The sequence below is a fragment of the Rutidosis leptorrhynchoides genome, chromosome 1 (assembly GCF_046630445.1).
Source record: "Rutidosis leptorrhynchoides isolate AG116_Rl617_1_P2 chromosome 1, CSIRO_AGI_Rlap_v1, whole genome shotgun sequence".
NCBI classification, from domain to species: Eukaryota; Viridiplantae; Streptophyta; class Magnoliopsida; order Asterales; family Asteraceae; genus Rutidosis; species Rutidosis leptorrhynchoides.
In genome coordinates, this window is record NC_092333.1 from 29,261,452 (window position 1) to 29,284,189 (window position 22,738).

Genomic DNA, 22,738 nt, shown 5'->3' on the forward strand with positions numbered 1-22,738 from the left:
AACAAAATTACATATCCTTTATATCTAATCCATACACCAACGACCAAAAACACCTACAAACACTTTCATTCTTCAATTTTCTTCATCTAATTGAACTCTCTCAAGTTCTATCTTCAAGTTCTAAGTGTTCTTCATAAATTCCAAAAGTTCTAGTTTCATAAAATCAAGAATACTTTCAAGTTTGCTAGCTCACTTCCAATCTTGTAAGGTGATCATCCAACCTCAAGAAATCTTTGTTTCTTACAGTAGGTTATCATTCTAATACAAGGTAATAATCATATTCAAACTTTGGTTCAATTTCTATAACTATAACAATCTTATTTCAAGTGATGATCTTACTTGAACTTGTTTTCGTGTCATGATTTTGCTTCAAGAACTTTGAGCCATCCAAGGATCCATTGAAGCTAGATCCATTTTTCTCTTTTCCAGTAGGTTCATCCAAGGAACTTAAGGTAGTAATGATGTTCATAACATCATTCGATTCATACATATAAAGCTATCTTATTCGAAGGTTTAAACTTGTAATCACTAGAACATAGTTTAGTTAATTCTAAACTTGTTCGCAAACAAAAGTTAATCCTTCTAACTTGACTTTTAAAATCAACTAAACACATTTTCTATATCTATATGATATGCTAACTTAATGATTTAAAACCTGGAAACACGAAAAATACCGTAAAACCGGATTTACGCCGTCGTAGTAACACCGCGGGCTGTTTTGGGTTAGTTAATTAAAAACTATGATAAACTTTGATTTAAAAGTTGTTATTCTGAGAAAATGATTTTTATTATGAACATGAAACTATATCCAAAAATTATGGTTAAACTCAAAGTGGAAGTATGTTTTCTAAAATGGTCATCTAGACGTCGTTCTTTCGACTGAAATGACTACCTTTACAAAAACGACTTGTAACTTATTTTTCCGACTAGAAACCTATACTTTTTTTGTTTAGATTCATAAAATAGAGTTCAATATGAAACCATAGCAATTTGATTCACTCAAAACGGATTTAAAATGAAGAAGTTATGGGTAAAACAAGATTGGATAATTTTTCTCATTTTAGCTACGTGAAAATTGGTAACAAATCTATTTCAACCATAACTTAATCAACTTGTATTATATATTATGTAATCTTGAGATACCATAGACACGTATACAATGTTTCGACCTATCATGTCGACACATCTATATATATTTCGGAACAACCATAGACACTCTATATGTGAATGTTGGAGTTAGCTATACAGGGTTGAGGTTGATTCCAAAATATATATAGTTTGAGTTGTGATCAATACTGAGATACGTATACACTGGGTCGTGGATTGATTCAAGATAATATTTATCGATTTATTTCTGTACATCTAACTGTGGACAACTAGTTGTAGGTTACTAACGAGGACAGCTGACTTAATAAACTTAAAACATCAAAATATATTAAAAGTGTTGTAAATATATTTTGAACATACTTTGATATATATGTATATATTGTTATAGGTTCGTGAATCAACCAGTGGCCAAGTCTTACTTCCCGACGAAGTAAAAATCTGTGAAAGTGAGTTATAGTCCCACTTTTAAAATCTAATATTTTTGGGATGAGAATACATGCAGGTTTTATAAATGATTTACAAAATAGACACAAGTACGTGAAACTACATTCTATGGTTGAATTATCGAAATCGAATATGCCCCTTTTTATTAAGTCTGGTAATCTAAGAATTAGGGAACAGACACCCTAATTGACGCGAATCCTAAAGATAGATCTATTGGGCCTAACAAACCCCATCCAAAGTACCGGATGCTTTAGTACTTCGAAATTTATATCATATCCGAAGGGTGTCCCGGAATGATGGGGATATTCTTATATATGCATCTTGTTATTGTCGGTTACCAGGTGTTCACCATATGAATGATTTTTATCTCTATGTATGGGATGTGTATTGAAATATGAAATCTTGTGGTCTATTGTTACGATTTGATATATATAGGTTAAACCTATAACTCACCAACATTTTTGTTGACGTTTTAAGCATGTTTATTCTCAGGTGATTATTAAGAGCTTCCGCTGTCGCATACTTAAATAAGGACAAGATTTGGAGTCCATGCTTGTATGATATTGTGTAAAAACTGCATTCAAGAAACTTATTTTGTTGTAACATATTTGTATTGTAAACCATTATGTAATGGTCGTGTGTAAACAGGATATTTTAGATTATCATTATTTGATAATCTACGTAAAGCTTTTTAAACCTTTATTGATGAAATAAAGGTTATGGTTTGTTTAAAAATGAATGCAGTCTTTGAAAAACGTCTCATATAGAGGTCAAAACCTCGCAACGAAATCAATTAATATGGAACGTTTTTAATCAATAAGAACGGGACATTTCAGTTGGTATCCGAGCGTTGGTCTTAGAGAACCAGAAAATTTGCATTAGTGTGTCTTATCGAGTTTGTTAGGATGCATTAGTGAGTCTGGACTTCGACCGTGTTTTCTTTAAAAATGATTGCTTAACATTTTTGTTGGAAACTATATATTTTTAACATATGAATATTATGTGATATATTAATCTCTTAACGTGTTTGATATTATGTGATAGATGTCTACCTCTAGAACAAGTCCCATTGACTCACCTAATAATAATGAAGAGTCAAATGTAAATTGGAATAATTTGTGGACTGATTCACAAGTTCCCGAAGAGGAACCGGAAGAAGAGTCGGAACCGGAAGAAGAATCGGAACCGGAAGAAGAATCGGAACCGGATGAAGAAATAGAACCGGTGGGGGAAATAATAAAACGGTTAAGTAAAAGAAAATCCTCAACCAACCGACCAAAGTTAATTATGGTCAATGGTGTTTCCGCCAAGGAAGCAAAATATTGGGAGGATTACCAATTCTCCGATGAATCGGATTCCGACGAGAATTCCGATGATGTTATAGAAATTACCCCAACTGAATTTAAAAAGGCAAAAGAAAATAATAAGGGAAAGGGCATAAAAATAGAGAAATCTAATTCCAACCCCGATGAACTTTATATGTATCGTCAACCCCCGAAGTCCTTAAGTTGTAACAATGACCCGGGAACCTCTAAACCACCAGGTTTTTCTAAACCAATGTGGACAACGACGGTTCGTATTAGGGGAACATCATATATCCCTAGAAACTTGGCAAAACGAACCAAAACCGAAGAAAAAGAAACGAGCGAGTCGGAATAAGATAGTTGTATTCGTGTGGTGTAATATATGGAATATAGTGTTCTTATGCTTTATGATATATGTAAAAATTGCTTGTATTAATAAGTATTTTTTTTTATGAATCTAACTCTTGTCTATTTTACAGTTTAAAAATACAAAATGGATAGACAACCCAATATTTTAAGAGACCTACCCGGAGACATGATTGATGAAATCTTGTCTAGAGTCGGCCAGAATTCTTCGGCACAACTATTTAAGGCGAGATCAGTTTGTAAGACATTCGAAGAACGTTCCAAGAATGTCTTGGTTTATAAGAGACTTTCGTTTGAAAGATGGGGGATATCACATTGGGAAACCCATAAGTTACGATGTGTTTACTTTGACGCATATATTGCGGGGAACCCAAATGCTATTTTACGCAACGGGTTAAGAAATTATTTTGACTCAATATATCCGAATATTGGACTTCGTGATTTAGAAAAAGCGGCTAACATGCAACATAAAGAAGCATGTTATGCTTACGGATTAGTAATGTTCGCTTCTCACCAAAGTGAGAACAAGAACATCGGGCTACAACTATTAAACAAAACGTTTCCACAAGTGACGGAGTCGGTAATTGGGGTAAGAAATGAGGTTTTTAGATTATTACGGGACTGTTGGACATTACGTAACCCTCGTCCCTTTGATGACGTTACAACACGCTGTCTTATCAACGGCCATAACGGTTATGTTGCACAAGACCAAGGATGGGAAGTAGTCCTAGTAAAACCAGAATGCATGACTTGTTTCTGGACGTATGAATTACGTGTATTTATTGCCTTTGCTGAACGACTTGTGTACTAGCTAGAATTGTCTTCACAACTATCTTGTATCAAAGTTATTGTGTGCTATATTTCATGCTTTATGTAAAATAAGCGGTATTGTAAGTTTGTAAAATATTGTATAAAAGTTTGAACGCGAAATATTATTATAATCAGTTTTTCATATAGAATTGTAGTAGTTGAATTGTATATTAGCTACTAAGTATGAACTTAACGGGTAGGTACTACCCGAATTTAAACTTATAAAACGCTAATATGAAGAAAAAGCTTTTATAAATGAGTTCATATTATGCTACGAAATACTATTAACTACTCTTAATATTCTGTATGATTAACTTGTTCCATTTAACTATTTTGAAGGAAATGGCACCGACTACTCGACACACCGTGAATATGAATGAAGAGGAATTCCGTACTTTTCTAGCTTCAAACATAGCCGCAGTACAGGCTGCGCTACATACCAACAATAACCTTGGATCTAGCAGTACAGGAAATCGTGTAGGATGCACCTACAAAGAATTCACTGCCTGCAAACCTTTGGAATTTGATGGAACCGAAGGACCGATCGGATTGAAACGGTGGACCGAGAAGGTTGAATCGGTGTTTGCCATAAGTAAGTGTACTGAAGAGGACAAAGTGAAGTACGCTACGCATACCTTCACAGGTTCTGCGTTAACATGGTGGAATACCTATCTAGAGCAAGTGGGACAAGATGATGCGTACGCACTACCGTGGTCAGCATTCAAGCACTTGATGAACGAGAAGTACCGTCCCAGAACCGAGGTCAATAAGCTCAAGACAGAACTTAGAGGGTTACGAACCCAAGGATTTGATATTACCACGTACGAAAGACGATTCACAGAATTGTGCCTATTGTGTCCGGGAGCATTCGAAGATGAGGAAGAGAAGATCGACGCGTTTGTGAAAGGATTACCGGAAAGAATCCAAGAAGATATAAGTTCACACGAGCCCGCCTCCATACAACAGGCATGTAGAATGGCTCACAAACTAGTGAACCAGATTGAAGAAAGAATTAAAGAACAGACTGCTGAAGAGGCCAATGTGAAGCAAGTCAAAAGAAAGTGGGAGGAAAACGGTGATAAGAATCACCAATACAACAACAACAGCAATTACAACAATAATCGCAACAATTATCCCAACAATCGCAACATCAATCGCAACTACAACAAACGGCCCAACAACAACAACAACAACAACAACAACAACAGCAACTACAACAATCATCCCAACAACAATAATAACCGCAACAACAACAACAATCAGAAGCAACTATGCCAAAGGTGTGAAAAGAATCACTCGGGGTTCTGCACCAAATTTTGCAACAAGTGTAAAAGAAATGGTCATAGCGCGGCTAAGTGTGAGGTCTACGGACCAGGGGTTAATAGAACGAAAGGAACAAATGGTGTCGGAACGAGTAATGGCGGAGCAAGTAGTGTCGGAGCAAGTTATGCCAATGTAGTTTGTTATAAATGTGGAAAACCAGGCCACATTATTAGAAATTGCCCGAACCAGGAGAACACGAATGGACAAGGCCGTGGAAGAGTTTTCAATATTAATGCGGTAGAGGCACAGGAAGACCCGGAGCTTGTTACGGGTACGTTTCTTATTGACAATAAATCTGCTTACGTTTTATTTGATTCGGGTGCGGATAGAAGCTATATGAGTAGAGATTTTTGTGCTAAATTAAGTTGTCCATTGACGCCTTTGGATAGTAAATTTTTACTCGAATTAGCAAATGGTAAATTAATTTCAGCAGATAATATATGTCGGAATCGAGAAATTAAACTGGTTAGCGAAACATTTAAGATTGATTTGATACCAGTAGAGTTAGGGAGTTTTGATGTGATAATCGGTATGGACTGGTTGAAAGAAGTGAAAGCGGAGATCGTTTGTTACAAAAATGCAATTCGCATTATACGAGAAAAAGGAAAACCCTTAATGGTGTACGGAGAAAAGGGCAACACGAAGCTACATCTTATTAGTAATTTGAAGGCACAAAAACTAATAAGAAAGGGTTGCTATGTTGTTCTAGCACACGTCGAGAAAGTACAAACTGAAGAAAAGAGCATCAATGATGTTTCCATTGCAAAAGAATTTCCCGATGTATTTCCGAAAGAATTACCGGGATTACCCCCACATCGATCCGTTGAATTTCAAATAGATCTTGTACCAGGAGCTGCACCAATAGCTCGTGCTCCTTACAGACTCGCACCCAGCGAGATGAAAGAACTGCAAAGCCAATTACAAGAACTTTTAGAGCGTGGTTTCATTCGACCAAGCACATCACCGTGGGGAGCTCCTGTTTTGTTTGTCAAGAAGAAAGATGGTACATTCAGGTTGTGTATCGACTACCGAGAGTTGAACAAACTTACCATCAAGAACCGCTACCCACTACCGAGAATCGACGACTTATTTGATCAACTACAAGGCTCGTCTGTTTATTCAAAGATTGACTTACGTTCCGGGTATCATCAAATGCGGGTGAAAGAAGATGATATTCCAAAGACTGCTTTCAGAACACGTTACGGTCATTACGAGTTTATGGTCATGCCGTTTGGTTTAACTAATGCACCAGCTGTGTTCATGGACCTTATGAACCGAGTGTGTGGACCATACCTTGACAAGTTTGTCATTGTTTTCATTGATGACATACTTATTTACTCAAAGAATGACCAAGAACACGGTGAACATTTGAGAAAAGTGTTAGAAGTATTGAGGAAGGAAGAATTGTACGCTAAGTTTTCAAAGTGTGCATTTTGGTTGGAAGAAGTTCAATTCCTCGGTCACATAGTGAACAAAGAAGGTATTAAGGTGGATCCGGCAAAGATAGAAACTGTTGAAAAGTGGGAAACCCCAAAAACTCCGAAACACATACGCCAGTTTTTAGGACTAGCTGGTTACTACAGAAGGTTCATCCAAGACTTTTCCAGAATAGCAAAACCCTTGACTGCATTAACGCATAAAGGGAAGAAATTTGAATGGAATGATGAACAAGAGAAAGCGTTTCAGTTATTGAAGAAAAAGCTAACTACGGCACCTATATTGTCATTGCCTGAAGGGAATGATGATTTTGTGATTTATTGTGACGCATCAAAGCAAGGTCTCGGTTGTGTATTAATGCAACGAACGAAGGTGATTGCTTATGCGTCTAGACAATTGAAGATTCACGAACAAAATTATACGACGCATGATTTGGAATTAGGCGCGGTTGTTTTTGCATTAAAGACTTGGAGGCACTACTTATATGGGGTCAAAAGTATTATATATACCGACCACAAAAGTCTTCAACACATATTTAATCAGAAACAACTGAATATGAGGCAGCGTAGGTGGATTGAATTATTGAATGATTACGATTTTGAGATTCGTTACCACCCGGGGAAGGCAAATGTGGTAGCCGATGCCTTGAGCAGGAAGGATAGAGAACCCATTCGAGTAAAATCTATGAATATAATGATTCATAATAACATTACTACTCAAATAAAGGAGGCGCAACAAGGAGTTTTAAAAGAGGGAAATTTAAAGGATGAAATACCCAAAGGATCGGAGAAGCATCTTAATATTCGGGAAGACGGAACCCGGTATAGGGCTGAAAGGATTTGGGTACCAAAATTTGGAGATATGAGAGAAATGGTACTTAGAGAAGCTCATAAAACCAGATACTCAATACATCCTGGAACGGGAAAGATGTACAAGGATCTCAAGAAACATTTTTGGTGGCCGGGTATGAAAGCCGATGTTGCTAAATACGTAGGAGAATGTTTGACGTGTTCTAAGGTCAAAGCTGAGCATCAGAAACCATCAGGTCTACTTCAACAACCCGAAATCCCGGAATGGAAATGGGAAAACATTACCATGGATTTCATCACTAAATTGCCAAGGACTGCAAGTGGTTTTGATACTATTTGGGTAATAGTTGATCGTCTCACCAAATCAGCACACTTCCTACCAATAAGAGAAGATGACAAGATGGAGAAGTTAGCACGACTGTATTTGAAGGAAGTCGTCTCCAGACATGGAATACCAATCCCTATTATCTCTGATAGGGATGGCAGATTTATTTCAAGATTCTGGCAGACATTACAGCAAGCATTAGGAACTCGTCTAGACATGAGTACTGCCTATCATCCACAAACTGATGGGCAGAGTGAAAGGACAATACAAACGCTTGAAGACATGCTACGAGCATGTGTTATTGATTTCGGAAACAGTTGGGATCGACATCTACCGTTAGCAGAATTTTCCTACAACAACAGCTACCATTCAAGCATTGAGATGGCGCCGTTTGAAGCACTTTATGGTAGAAAGTGCAGGTCTCCGATTTGTTGGAGTGAGGTGGGGGATAGACAGATTACGGGTCCGGAGATTATACAAGAAACTACCGAGAAGATCATCCAAATTCAACAACGGTTGAAAACCGCCCAAAGTCGACAAAAGAGCTACGCTGACATTAAAAGAAAAGATATAGAATTTGAAATTGGAGAGATGGTCATGCTTAAAGTTTCACCTTGGAAAGGCGTTGTTCGATTTGGTAAACGAGGGAAATTAAATCCAAGGTATATTGGACCATTCAAGATTATTGATCGTGTCGGACCAGTAGCTTACCGACTTGAGTTACCTCAACAACTCGCGGCTGTACATAACACTTTCCACGTCTCGAATTTGAAGAAATGTTTTGCTAAAGAAGATCTCACTATTCCGTTAGATGAAATCCAAATCAACGAAAAACTCCAATTCATCGAAGAACCCGTCGAAATAATGGATCGTGAGGTTAAAAGACTTAAGCAAAACAAGATACCAATTGTTAAGGTTCGATGGAATGCTCGTAGAGGACCCGAGTTCACCTGGGAGCGTGAAGATCAGATGAAGAAGAAATACCCGCATCTATTTCCAGAAGATTCGTCAACACCTTCAACAGCTTAAAATTTCGGGACGAAATTTATTTAACGGGTAGGTACTGTAGTGACCCGAACTTTTCCATGTTTATATATATTAATTGAGATTGATGTTTACATGATTAAATGTTTCCAACATGTTAAGCAATCAAACTTGTTAAGACTTGATTAATTGAAATAGGTTTCATATAGACAATTGACCACCCAAGTTGACCGGTGATTCACGAACGTTAAAACTTGTAAAAAAACTATATGATGACATATATATGGTTATATATATATAGTTAACATGATATTATGATAAGTAAACATATCATTAATTATATTAACAATGAACTACATATGTAAAAACAAGACTACTAACTTAATGATTTTGAAACGAGACATATATGTAACGTTTATCGTTGTAACGACATTTAATGTATATATATCATATTAAGAGATATTCGTACATCATAATATCATGATAATATAATAATTTAAAATCTCTTTTGTTATTATAAACATTGGGTTAACAACATTTAACAAGATCGTTAACCTAAAGGTTTCAAAACAACACTTACATGTAACGACTAACGATGACTTAACGACTCAGTTAAAATGTATATACATGTAGTGTTTTAATATGTATTTATACACTTTTGAAAGACTTCAATACACTTATCAAAATACTTCTACTTAACAAAAATGCTTACAATTACATTCTCGTTCAGTTTCATCAACAATTCTACTCGTATGCACCCGTATTCGTACTCGTACAATACACAGCTTTTAGATGTATGTACTATTGGTATATACACTCCAATGATCAGCTCTTAGCAGCCCATGTGAGTCACCTAACACATGTGGGAACCATCATTTGGCAACTAGCATGAAATATCTCATAAGATTACAAAAATATGAGTAATCATTCATGACTTATTTACATGAAAACAAAATTACATATCCTTTATATCTAATCCATACACCAACGACCAAAAACACCTACAAACACTTTCATTCTTCAATTTTCTTCATCTAATTGAACTCTCTCAAGTTCTATCTTCAAGTTCTAAGTGTTCTTCATAAATTCCAAAAGTTCTAGTTTCATAAAATCAAGAATACTTTCAAGTTTGCTAGCTCACTTCCAATCTTGTAAGGTGATCATCCAACCTCAAGAAATCTTTGTTTCTTACAGTAGGTTATCATTCTAATACAAGGTAATAATCATATTCAAACTTTGGTTCAATTTCTATAACTATAACAATCTTATTTCAAGTGATGATCTTACTTGAACTTGTTTTCGTGTCATGATTTTGCTTCAAGAACTTTGAGCCATCCAAGGATCCATTGAAGCTAGATCCATTTTTCTCTTTTCCAGTAGGTTCATCCAAGGAACTTAAGGTAGTAATGATGTTCATAACATCATTCGATTCATACATATAAAGCTATCTTATTCGAAGGTTTAAACTTGTAATCACTAGAACATAGTTTAGTTAATTCTAAACTTGTTCGCAAACAAAAGTTAATCCTTCTAACTTGACTTTTAAAATCAACTAAACACATTTTCTATATCTATATGATATGCTAACTTAATGATTTAAAACCTGGAAACACGAAAAATACCGTAAAACCGGATTTACGCCGTCGTAGTAACACCGCGGGCTGTTTTGGGTTAGTTAATTAAAAACTATGATAAACTTTGATTTAAAAGTTGTTATTCTGAGAAAATGATTTTTATTATGAACATGAAACTATATCCAAAAATTATGGTTAAACTCAAAGTGGAAGTATGTTTTCTAAAATGGTCATCTAGACGTCGTTCTTTCGACTGAAATGACTACCTTTACAAAAACGACTTGTAACTTATTTTTCCGACTAGAAACCTATACTTTTTTTGTTTAGATTCATAAAATAGAGTTCAATATGAAACCATAGCAATTTGATTCACTCAAAACGGATTTAAAATGAAGAAGTTATGGGTAAAACAAGATTGGATAATTTTTCTCATTTTAGCTACGTGAAAATTGGTAACAAATCTATTTCAACCATAACTTAATCAACTTGTATTATATATTATGTAATCTTGAGATACCATAGACACGTATACAATGTTTCGACCTATCATGTCGACACATCTATATATATTTCGGAACAACCATAGACACTCTATATGTGAATGTTGGAGTTAGCTATACAGGGTTGAGGTTGATTCCAAAATATATATAGTTTGAGTTGTGATCAATACTGAGATACGTATACACTGGGTCGTGGATTGATTCAAGATAATATTTATCGATTTATTTCTGCACATCTAACTGTGGACAACTAGTTGTAGGTTACTAACGAGGACAGCTGACTTAATAAACTTAAAACATCAAAATATATTAAAAGTGTTGTAAATATATTTTGAACATACTTTGATATATATGTATATATTGTTATAGGTTCGTGAATCAACCAGTGGCCAAGTCTTACTTCCCGACGAAGTAAAAATCTGTGAAAGTGAGTTATAGTCCCACTTTTAAAATCTAATATTTTTGGGATGAGAATACATGCAGGTTTTATAAATGATTTACAAAATAGACACAAGTACGTGAAACTACATTCTATGGTTGAATTATCGAAATCGAATATGCCCCTTTTTATTAAGTCTGGTAATCTAAGAATTAGGGAACAGACACCCTAATTGACGCGAATCCTAAAGATAGATCTATTGGGCCTAACAAACCCCATCCAAAGTACCGGATGCTTTAGTACTTCGAAATTTATATCATATCCGAAGGGTGTCCCGGAATGATGGGGATATTCTTATATATGCATCTTGTTATTGTCGGTTACCAGGTGTTCACCATATGAATGATTTTTATCTCTATGTATGGGATGTGTATTGAAATATGAAATCTTGTGGTCTATTGTTACGATTTGATATATATAGGTTAAACCTATAACTCACCAACATTTTTGTTGACGTTTTAAGCATGTTTATTCTCAGGTGATTATTAAGAGCTTCCGCTGTCGCATACTTAAATAAGGACAAGATTTGGAGTCCATGCTTGTATGATATTGTGTAAAAACTGCATTCAAGAAACTTATTTTGTTGTAACATATTTGTATTGTAAACCATTATGTAATGGTCGTGTGTAAACAGGATATTTTAGATTATCATTATTTGATAATCTACGTAAAGCTTTTTAAACCTTTATTGATGAAATAAAGGTTATGGTTTGTTTAAAAATGAATGCAGTCTTTGAAAAACGTCTCATATAGAGGTCAAAACCTCGCAACGAAATCAATTAATATGGAACGTTTTTAATCAATAAGAACGGGACATTTCACGGACCATCGATTGGCATACGTGGCTACACAATCCACAAACGCTAATTTCGTAACTACCAAGTTCAAGTCGAGTAATTCATGGATCCAATGATCAGTAGCTAAGGCACATCTCATAACCTTAATATGGTCCTTGGTTCCCACTGTTTTGTTTCTGTATATATGTAATTATGTTGAATATGGTATGATGCTCACACATATGCTCATATCGTTCGTGAACTGTGTCATTTTGAGTTTTAATATAAATGATGCCTTTAAAAAAAATAGAAATGGGTGAGAAATTACTGAAAGGACGAAAATACCCCTAAGTTAACGCACTTTTTTAACAGGTGTTGTCTAACGACCCGTCCTAATCCATCTGGACGAATACATTACAATTGATTACATCACGAGGTACTTGACCTCTATATGATACATTTTACATACATTGCATTCGTTTTTAAAAGACAGACTTTCATTTCATCGAAAGTTGACGGCATGCATACCACTTCATAATCTACCCAACTATAATTGACTTAATAATAATCTTGATGAACTCAATGACTCGAATGCAACGTCTTTTGAAATATGTCATGAATGACTCCAAGTAATATCTCTAAAATGAGCAAATGCACAGCGGAAGATTTCTTTCGTACCTGAGAATAAACATGCTTTCAAGTGTCAACCAAAAGGTTGGTGAGTTCATTAGTTTATTATAATCAATCATTTCCATCATTTTAATAGACCACGAGATTTTCATTTTTCATTTCTCATAAATATACGTCCCATGCATAGAGACAAAAATAATCATTCATATGGATTGAACCCTGATAATCGACATTAACAAGATGCATATAGAATATCCCCATCATTCCGGGACACCCATCGGACATGATAAAATTTCGAAGTATTAAAGCATTCCAATTCCAGAATGGGGCTTGTTGGGCCCAATAGATCTATCTTTAGGATTCGCGTCAATTTGGGGGTCTGTTCCCAAATTCTTAGATTACCAGGTTAAAAGGGGCATATTCGGCTTCGATCCATTCAACCATATAATGTAATTTCGATTACTTGTGTCTATTTCGTAAAACATTTATAAAAGCGCATGTATTCTCAGTCCCAAAAATATATATTGCAAAAGCATTTAAAAAGGGAGCAAATGAAACTCACGATAATGTATTTTGTAGTAAAAATACATATGATGATATTGAACAAGTGTAACGTTGGTCTCGGATTCACGAACCTATATCATGTATATATATATTAACACACATAATTGTAATCAAACAAATTTATATATTAAGTGTTGTAGTTATATAAATATATATATACTTTATTTATATTTTATATATTCAGTTATATTTTATATATAGTTATTTTGTAAATAATCAATATTCATATATATAGTTATATTACAATATACATATATATATATATATATATATATATATATATATATATATATATATATATATATATATATATATATATATATTTGTAGTTGATATTATATCAAAAATCAGTAATTTGTTATATGTAATATTTATATAATAATGTTATTATGTTTGTAGTAAAAATAATATTACTGTAAATATAATAATACTAATGATAATAATAGTGATAATAAAATAATGTAAATAAAATTATATATAAAATTCATGTTAATGAAAATAATAATAATGATAGTAATAATGATAATAATAATGATAGTTATAATTTCAATTAAAATATTAATTTTAATGTTAATGATAATAACAATAATAATAATAATAACAATAATAATAATAATAATAATAATAATAATAATAATAATAATAATAATAATAATGAGTAATAAGTAATAAGTAAACTACCTCAAAGAAGTAGTCCTAAAAAAATGCTCAAGCCCGGGTTTGAACCCGCGACCTCCCACTAACCCGTTAACACCTTTAAACCAACGAACCAACGATTTGTTTTGGTATTAACCCGCATGATAAATTACTTAATCTTCATTACCATTATGATCATAACTTCATCATCATGATCACAATAATTTCGCTATTATCAGAGAACATCTTCAATATCATCATTGTGGTTCGGCTAAGCTCATTTCAGCCCAACAGGAACTTGGCCCAACATGAAATTCTAGCCCATCAATAGACCCAACAGCAGGTTGTTTAATTAAAAAAAATAGTTTTTGCAGCAGCCTAGGATCGAACACCCGACCTCTTGTTCAACCACACCCCTAACCAACTAATTCCCTGAACCATTGAAGCATTGTTACTTTCTTGAATTTTTTCGCACGTTTAAACATTTAGCATGTACCAAAACTGTTAGCTTTTCCTCTTAACTAAACCCCAAACAATTAATTAGTCCCATTCATCTCCCATATTTTCGGCCATATAGATTTTAAAGTGTCCCACATGCAATAACACTTGTTTGGATTTTGATCATGTCCTATATAATAATATTCAACTTGCCAAAACTTTAGACTATGACTTGATATCATTATCTCAACATCTCGTCTACTCATCATCTTCATATCATCAACATTATACCATCTAACATCATTATGTTTGCTACCCTTTTTATCAACCAAATTTATTGTCAATAGAACTAGAAACACGACATAGTAACAACAATAATTCGGCAAACACCCTAGTTAACCCAAGTACCTTTTGGGCCGATTTGTTTTAATTTAAGTGTATACTGGTTTCAAACTTTGGGCTTATAATATGGCTATAATACTTCATTGTATTTGAAGTCAGATTATAGCAAAATTGAAGAGCCGAAACACTTATTCACCAATATACACAAGTAGGGTCTTTGTTCCACTTGCTTTAAACTTTATTGAATTATAACTCCTCATGTCAACCAATATCGAAATGTAATAGTGAGTGGGGTTATTCGTTTAGCACATGTCGGCCAAGGGAGAAAAAAAAGAAACACGCTTAGCAGTAGAAGCAACTCAATGTTGCAGCTAAACATAAAGGGATTAGCAGCGTAGCAAACCTTTTTCATTGGGGTTTCATGGAGGTGAGGCTGTAAGATAGAAAAACAAACAGGGATGATGGAGGTTTCGAGTAGTTGCATGATAATGCTAAAAATGAACACATATTTCATAGCATTATTCCTCAAGAAAGACAAGATTTTAGTTGCAATTGTTCTATTTACAAGTGATATTCGTTTAAATATTAAAAGGTGAAGACAAAAGGCAGATTCGACGAATTGAAGACGCAAATGTCCAAAAAGTTAAAAAGTACAAGATACAATCAAAAAGGTTCAAATTATTGATGAGAAACGTCTAAAAATGACAAGAGTACAAGACGCAAAACGCAAAGTACAAGATATTAAATTGTACGCAAGGACGTTCGAAAATCCGGAACCGGGACATGAGTCAACTCTCAATGCACGACGCAACGGAGCGAAAGTTACAAATTAATTATGTATATAAATATAATATAATATATAATTAATTATATAAATTATATATATATTATATTTATATAATAAAACATCGGCAAAGAAGATCAAAAAAGGGATGAGATGTAAAAGCAAACTCCGCGACTTACGGAGTTTGAAAGGTTAGAGTACCGCGACTCGCGGAGAAACCAGGTCCCAGAATGTCTATAAAAGGCAGCGAATTCGACGAGTTTTACACAATCCTTTTATCAATCTCTCTTTAAACGTGTATATATATATATATATATATATATATATATATATTTTTATATTTTAATTTTTATTTTAATTTTAATTTCTAATAATAAGGGTATGTTAGCGAATGTTGTAAGGGTGTAAGTCGAAATTCTGTCCGTGTAATGCTACGCTATTTTTAATCATTGTAAGTTATGTTCAACCTTTTTAATTTAATGTCTCGTAGCTAAGTTATTATTATGCTTATTTAAATCGAAGTAATCATGATGTTGGGCTAAATACTAAAATTGGGTAATTGGGCTTTGTACCATAATTGGGGTTTGGACAAAAGAACGACACTTGTGGAAATTAGACTATGGGCTATTAATGGGCTTTATATTTGTTTAACTAAATAATAGTTTGTTAATTTTAATATAAAGATTTGCAATTGGACGTCCCTATAAATAACCATATACACTCGATCGGACACGATGGGCGGGATATTCATATGTACGAATAATCGTTCATTTAACCGGACACGAGAATGAATTAATAGTCTATGGAATTATTAAAACATGGGTGAAATTATGTACAAGGACACTTGGCATAATTGATAACAAAGTATTAAAACCGTGGGTTACACGCAGTCGATAACCTGGTGTAATTATTAAACAAAGTAATAAAACCTTGTTACAGTTTAAGTCCCCAATTAGTTGGAATATTTGACTTCGGGTATAAGGATAATTTGACGAGGATACTCGCACTTTATATTTATGACTGATGGACTGTTATGGACAAAAACTAGACGGACATATTAAATAATCCAGGACAAAGGACAATTAACCCATGGGGATAAACTAAAAATCAACACGTCAAACATCATGATTACCGAAGTTTAAATAAGCATAATTCTTTTATTTCATATTTAATTTCCTTTATTTTATATTTAATTGCACTTTTAATTATCGCACTTTTATTTATTGTTATTGTATTTAATTTCACTTTTAATTATCGTACTTTTTAATTATCACAAGTTTATTTTATCGCACTTTTATTATTCGCAATTTCATTATCGTTATTTACTTTACACTTTAAATTAAGTTGTATTTATTTTTAATATTTTACATTAGGTTTTAACTGCGACTAAAGTTTTAAAAATTGACAAACCGGTCATTAAATGGTAAAAACCCCCTTTTATAATAATAATATTACTTATATATATATTTGTATTTTTATAATTTAAACTAATATAGCGTTAAGCTTTGTTTAAAGATTTTCCCTGTGGAACGAACCGGACTTACTAAAAACTACACTACTGTACGATTAGGTACACTGCCTATAAGTGTTGTAGCAAGGTTTAAGTATATCCATTCTATAAATAAATAAATATCTTGTGTAAAATTGTATCGTATTTAATAGTTTTTTCTAGTAAAATATAAGCTATTTGGTACCCCACCTCGCAGACATCATTGCATCAGGAACATACGCGTAGCAATGATTGAAGTATAATAGAAAAATGGCAGCAACAATAATGATTGTTGCAGGTTTGCTTCTCGTTTGACACTTGACAAAAACAGAAGAGAAAAAAAAAATATACCGTTGATGGAATGGTAGTAGTTGGTGTTTGAGGCTGAGCAAAAACAGACACAAATACGCAGCAAGTGACTTTAATGGTGTTGGGTTTTGTTGATTAGATGGCCCTTGATGGAGAGGATGGTGGTGATCAAATGAGTGGTGGTTTTAATGGTGCTTGATAAAACGAAATGAAGCATACACGGTGGTGGATGGTTGTAGTCGAACCTCAGCAACAACCATAATAAATGGTGACCGTGGTTTGGTTTCTCACATCCGAGAAGAAGAGGGAGAGATGAGAGAGGGAGGTTAACCGGTGGTCGTGGCATTTAAAAGGGGTTGCAGTTTAAAGGGGTTGCAGTGGTGAAGGTTGAAGGTTCACTATGGAGTTGTGGTGATCAAACATGAAGTAGCAATAGGAGTTTTAGTTTTGGGGTGTGCTTAATCATATATTCAATATGTACATATAAATATATAAATATAAATATATATAAATATATATATATATATATATATATATATATATATATATATATATATATATATATATATATATATATATATATATATAAAAGATGGTGAAAATGGAAAGCAATCAGAGAAAGAAACAAGTGATTGGTTTTTGCCTAAAGTTAAATAGAAAAAGTGAGTTAATTGTGTCTGCCATTTGCATATGTAAAATATATATATATATCTAATAAGTTAGACACACATAGTACTAAATTGATATCATTAGATCACAGATTGAATAATCGTAATAATATAATAATAAACATCTATGTCAGTTGAATCACAGATTAAAGAAACGTGTGATAATATTAGCCGTCTTCTTTTACGGACTGAATTTAGTACTCCATTGTTTACTTAGTGGCGAAATAAAGTTCTCAGAAAAATTCCAAAATTTTAAATTAAATATATTTATTTATTTTGGTCATTATGGTATAAAATTTGATCCTTATTTTGTTAAATAAAAATTACATCAACTGTCCCTCTCAATTCTGGGTAAAAAAGTGCTAAAATTTAATAACTAGATCCTAAATACATTTTTAGTAAGTCTAAAATTTATAGAACTCATTTTCGGATCACCGTTTATTTTAAAATTATATAAGTTCGAATTAAACTTGCTTAATTACCTATTGAATGATGAACGAGTACTACAATCTTCTATTAAATGAATTAGAAACCATTCATATTCGAATTACATTATATTTATTATGTTTTAATAATAATTTAATTATTTCGTAAATTACGATTAGTTCAAATCATTAATTCGTATAACGCGTTATTCAAATTTTCTAATTATTATTTATATATACATATTCATTTACAAACAATTTTTCTTGAATCGTCGGGAACAGTCGAAGGTCAAATGAATAAATGAAACAGTTCAAAATTTTTGAGATTCAGTTTAACCGACTTTGCTTATCGTGTCGAATCATATAAAGATTAAGTTTAAATTTGGTCAGAAATTCTCGGGTCTTCACAGTACCTACCCGTTAAAGAAATTTCGTCCCGAAATTTGATTGGGATGGTCATGGCTAACAATAAAAATGTTTTCATGACGAATATGAGTCGATAAATAGACTTTTATCACCATTGAGTAATATGAATAAGACATTTCGATTACTCGAAGAGTACGAATGAAGCTATCACTAAATAGTAAAATGAGAAAGACAAGTTTTATTATAACTTTTGACTAGTCATGGTTGAATTCCGGAATTCAAGGGATTTAGAGGAAATCTTCGAAATCTAAAAGATTTGATTCTTCAGCGAATAAGGAAATTAAGATCTCTATAATTAAATACGGTGATCTGCCTCTATTACTCTGTCTGATATTCTCATTATAAATTAAACTTTTTCCATTCCATTATTTTCACCATTCCTATACTTTCTTTCTTAGTTCATACATCCAAAGGATTGTGAAAATGCTTAATCCAGTTCTAATCCTTGATATTTTCCTAATTATCATTTCTATCATCCTTCTTTTCAATCTTCCACCAGAAGAATCTGTTTACTTCTACTATTACCTTGGAGTGATACTATTCTTAATTATACCGTGTCTTTATATTGTTATTCGTATTAATATCCACAGTTTGTAACCTCCGTGTTGTTATTGGGCTTTATATTTTCTATTTTATTTTGGAACTCTTTGCCTTTTTATTCTCTTCTCGACCTCTAGTAAGACGAGTAATGGTCCATAATTCGTAGGTATGGAGTTTTGAATGATTATAATATATTAAGTAGAAAGGAATGGTAATAGCACGAATTATTTTGTTAAATTACCAGAATATACGGGAAAGATAGAACTATCAAGAAAATATGTTCTTGATATGTTTAGAGATTAAATAGAATGAAAGAGTTATGTAACATGGCACATGATGACGGTATGATCTGTGAATCATCATGTCCCATTAGAAACTCAGCATAACTTACTGTAATATAATCACGTTGATCAAGTGTCATTATATTATACTAATTCATGCATCAATTTCTTTACATTTCTCCATGATTCATTCATAAATTAAACTTAGATTTTACAGAAGTTTCCAATATAATGAAACACAGGAAGCACGAAGAGGTATATAATTTCGGACGAGAATATTTATGAAAATATCCTCAGAAAATATCGAAGATATTTATGATGATATTTCGGAATTTCCAAGCTCGAAGGTTGATGAAGAAAAATCTTCCGCAAGATTTTAACATGACTTCGGAGCAAGATACTCTCTAAAGATTTCAACGGATCTAGAATTACCTGGATTCTTTGAATATAGGGTATGGTCCTTGTATTTGTCCTTGGTCTCCTTCGTGGTTAGCTCAATCCGTTTTCCAGTTCTAATTTTTCTGAGCTTTTCCAACATACTATTCTTTATCATCAAACTTCCGATGTTTAAGGTCATTTACGGTTGTCTACGGTTTCTGCTGCTTCATTCAGCTTTTTCAACATTCAGAGTATTGAATTGCAGACTGAGTGCTTTTCAGAATTTCAGAATGAAAGATCATAATTCTAAGAGATAAATGTTATACATATAACTGTTGATGTAGATATGCGGTGAGTTTTCAAAGTACTGATTGATGATTCCCGGTAATTGGTATGTCAGTTCTCGTTACAAGATGTGGATGAGTATATGCTAGAGTTTTAATGAACAATTATAATGATTCTTCGAAGAGACTTAAGTCAATGAGTAATGAAGTTGCTGGTAAGTTTACTGCTAATGTAGTGGAATATAAACGGTTCCCCGGTAACGATGGCGAAAAGACAACGTATATATCATGGTTATAATAAGGTTGTTTCGAACGAAGGTCGAAGTTGACTTGTTGGAGCTGTGACAAAATTGGCTATCTCGAACAGGAGTTGCAAATTTATTTTCGGTAATAATAACGCTAAAGGAATTAGCACAGCTACGTTTTAAACGTTTACTCAGTTTTCGAGAGTTTTTTAGGTGCATAACTATATGCATCAATCTTTTCTTCCGTAGATGAGGTGCGGTTGGTTCATCCTCTCGATTGAGGTGTTTTCAAGAATCATGAAAGGTTTGAACGCAGATTGTAATCGTCAAGATATAAATGAGGTTTAAGATGAAATCAAGTGGCAAACTTGAAGAAATGTTTAGTTTCATATGTTATAATCAATATTTTAATTCATTTTAATTGTCTAGTGTTAGTAGTCCGCAGTTGATAGTCCACAATTTGTAGTTCAACAATTCATATATAGTATAATATATAATATTCGAATTAATTAATACGTATCGTGACCCATTGTATACATGTCTCAGACTCGATCACAACTCAAAGTATATATATTATTATAGAATCAACCTCAATCCTGTATAGCTAACTCGATCATTACTGCATATAGAGTGCCTATGGTTGTTCCAAATAATATATATAGATGCGTCGATATGATATGTTAAAACCTTGTATATGTGTCCCGATATTTAAAGTGTGTAAAATAAATAACAAAAATTAAATGACGATAAATAAAATTGCGAGAATATAAATTGCGATAAATAAATTGCGATAAATAAAATGTAATCAGTTAGCTAGGAACAGTTAGCTAGGAACAGTTAGCGTAGATTCTTAACAAAATTTTTCTCATAGTTAATTTGTTTGTTTCTAACAAATTTTATTTTGTCCAATATTTTCTTCATTATGTCACTTGTTGGATTCTGATAGGTCAAAATCCAAATATGAAATTGAATGAAAATAGTTATTCTATGATGAACGGATTCGTACTTCTGTGGTTGTAAGTAGGATAGTAAATGACTATTGAATCAGATTCGAAGAATGTACAGTGTAACTTATTAATGTGAAATCTAAATATTCCTCGGGTATTACCTACTCGTTAAAATATTTTCACCATTAACAGTTTGTACAAAAGAATTTTTAATTACAATCTTTATGAAAACATATATACATATATATTTTATTCAGATGTAATCATGGATTTAATGAGTCAATATGATATTAAACTCATTTGATTTATCGTTAGAACAAGAATATACAATCTCTAAAACATTAGAGATTACATAATCATCATGAAGAACGAAGATAATTGATGTAGAACGATATGTAGAATGATGATTATACTCGAGGTACAGAATGAGATGTTGAGGCATGGTTTGTTGATAGTACTGGTGCTGTCGATACCGATGTTGGTGGTACTGTTGGTGTCGGTGATGTTGCTGAAGTTGGTAAATTTTTCACCATATTCTCCAAATTGATTACTCGAGCGCAAAGTTCATTGACTTCTTATATTATTCCGGGATGATTGTCGATCGGAACGAGCGAATGAATAAGGTTTAGAATTTTAGATAGAATATAATCGTGGCGATATATTCAGGAAATGAGGGTGAAAATGGTGTTTCGGATTGGTTCGTCGGTAAGTGCTTCAGGTTCTTCGCCAAGAGGGCAATGTGGTGGATGGAAGGGATCGCCCTCTTCTTGTCTCTAATGATTAAGTAAGCTACGAACCCATCAGATGAATTGGGGATGGATGTGTAGCGACCCGACCAAAACCGTTATTGACGGCGCCGTTAACTTAGGTCCCGTTGCGTGGTCGTAGTCCCTATATGAGACTCGTTTGACCAAAATTATGTCGCGTTCATTTGAAAGGTACAAGACTTGCAAGTTTAGTTTACAAAACCGTTCGACAACAAGTCTAAGTTTACAAAAGTCATAAAGTATAAATGAAATAACTTGCGACATAATATAAGTTGAAAAACACAGTTGCTATAAATAGCGTAAGTATGTAAACAAAAGTTTGAATCCAAAGGTGCTATCACTAGCGTATGTATGTATGTATCTTGACTCCAAGCAAATATTCAGAGT